At 35.1% G+C, this 2,633-nt stretch overlaps 1 protein-coding gene across 2 annotated transcripts in view; it reads right to left on the bottom strand.

Moving 5' to 3' along the window:
* Positions 1-2,633, bottom strand: part of LAMA2 (laminin subunit alpha 2) — a 793,905-nt gene that overhangs the window by 442,681 nt on the left and 348,591 nt on the right. The gene's annotated exons all lie outside the window — the stretch shown is intronic.

Genomic DNA, 2,633 nt, shown 5'->3' with positions numbered 1-2,633 from the left:
AGGTCCACGATTCTATAAATTCCTATGACTTTTGACGCGATGATTTATACAGATAAAAATTATTTTTAAATTTTAACAAAGGCACACACAATGAGATATTTAATACATGAATTTTAGCTCGTGATACCACAAACATATAAAGCTATATAGTTGTTTATGTTTTCTCACCAACATTTTCTACCAACCACTTCCTCATAAGCACTGGCAGGGCCATTAAATTGCCTGCAGTACTACAGGCTCATAACTTCTTCATGGACAGAGAACTGGAATTAGAATCATGAAGACCTTGGCTTAAATCCTACCTTAAGTACTTACTGGTGGAATGACATTGGGCAAATGAGTTTTCTTCTTCCACAAAATGAAGACAATAATAGCACTAACCCTCACAAGATTCTTATTAGGATCAAATATGATGATGTACATAAAGTGCTTTGAAAACCTTTAGGCCAAGGTGGGGAACCTGGGGCCTTGGGGCCATATGTGGCCCTCTAGGTCCTCAGGTGCGGCCCTTTGACTGAATCCAACTTCACAGAGCAAATCCCCTTAATAAAAGGATTTGTTCCTTAAAACTTGAAGTCCGTCAAAAGGCCTCACTTGAGGACCCAAAAGGCCACATGTCGCCTCAAGGCTGCAGGTTCCCCACGCCTTCTTGAGGCATTATATAATATTAGCCATTCTTATCATTATCCAGTATTTTTTATCCTTTTAAAAAATTTCTGGTGAGGCTTAGCTAAAAATGATCCTGGGACAAGCCACTATCTTTCTATTATTATTTTATAGTTAATATTCAAGGGAATTTTGGCTGGGTGGATAAAACGTTTGCCTTTGTAGTTGAATTAAATCAATCAGATGCCAGTTCATCTTCAGAAAAACTCCTATAACAGACAGAATGGGGAAAATAGTGTGCTTCATTCTGCCCCTACATCATTTTGATCTCCTCTGCTAGGTCTCTATATTTTGAAAGCTTTTCTTTTCATGTATTTTAGAGATCGTATTTGATGTGGGGACATACATTAAATTTTTAAAAAAAGTTTTCTGGATTAATCTGGGTGACTGTGGACAACATTCAGTTTGTGATAATGGCATAATTCAATAAAGTTTTCTAGTTGAGTGCTCTAGAAACTCTGTATTTGTGGAATGGAGATTAATCATGCAAAAGATACTGAGTTTCTGGTATATATAATCTAACCCATCAAGTCACAACTCTCTGGGTATTAGGTAGGTTATATATAGTCTGCTGTGATGTTGGAGCATTTCTAGTATTTCTTTGCATATTCCAAATTGATCACAAAGTCTGGGTTCTATTAGGATAATCCTTTTATATACTCTGGTGGCAATGAATTGCCATAAAACCTACTCCATTTCCACAAATAAAATTTATTGTTGTTATTGTTGCCACTTTTGTTTTTATTAATACAATTCTTCCTCTGTACTCCACATAGTCCACTAATAACTATTGTTGCTTTTTACTGTGCAAAGTTTTTTTTTCATATGCACCTCTTCCCCTCTCCTGCCACATCCTTATTTTTTATCCAGATAACTTCATATCTGTACCTCTTAAGATTTTGGCTACTGCTTTATTAAATTCCAGCCTTTACTACCCATGGTCTATACGTTATCAGAAACTTCACTGGGTGTTTTTTTTCTTGTTGGTTGATAACTTTTGTTTTTAAATCACTTAATTTCCTCTTATATCTCTCCCTCCATCCCTTCCTAGAGAGCTAACCCATATAACAAAGAATATTAAAAGAAAGAAGAGAAAAAAGCAATGAGCAAAAACAATCACTACATGGAAAATATTAAAAATATGTATAGTGTTCTTTACTCATGATTTTCCCACCTCCGTAAAGAAGTGGAGGAGGTATCTTCTTATATTTTTTCTTTAGGGGACAAGTTTATTTTAAATTTGCAACATTCATTTTCAGTTCCTTCATTGTGGTTGTTCTTTCCATTTACACTGTTGTAATTATTATGTATGTTGTTTTATTGACTGCTTATTTGGGAGTTGTTGTAAAAATATTATCCTTCCTGTGAAAACCAACCAATATTCACTGATTACCTCAGACATTTTAGGATACCTGAGCTAAGTTCTCATTAAGCTCGCTTGTTACACGACAAAAATAACTTTGAATATAGCAGCTATTTGTCAGTGAATAGACAATACATAGACCTAGCCTCAGACTAACCTTTGAAGTGTGAACCTTTTTTTCCACCCCTTTTGCACTCTTTTTATTATCCCTCAGGCCCTCATATTATCAGTTTTTGATTGATTCAATCATACTGTGAATGTGTTTCAACCAATAGCTTATCTCTCCTACATATTGACTAGATGAATGTCTGGGAAGGATAAAGCAAAATGAATTCCTGCAGTGGTTAGCAAGTTATATTAGATCATCTCTAAGTTTTGGCTTCTCTGTGCCGTAGTTTTTACCAACTTTGAGGTAATGTTATAATGATAAATTGTGTTAATACTTCTTTTTAAATTATACTTATTCATTTGCTTAACTCATTGCTAATGTGTACATTCATAGGCATAACTTGTATACCCAATTGTTGGCTGAACCTGGTAAGTTGATATTGAGTGAATGTGTGTGTGTGTGTGTGTGTGTGTGTGTGTGTGTGTGTGTGTGTGT

Source organism: Vombatus ursinus, unplaced genomic scaffold (genome assembly GCF_900497805.2).
Source record: "Vombatus ursinus unplaced genomic scaffold, bare-nosed wombat genome assembly UNPS02006779.1, whole genome shotgun sequence".
Classification (NCBI taxonomy): Eukaryota; Metazoa; Chordata; class Mammalia; order Diprotodontia; family Vombatidae; genus Vombatus; species Vombatus ursinus.
Note: the sequence above shows the minus strand (reverse complement) of the source record. Positions and strands in the feature narration are given on the sequence as shown.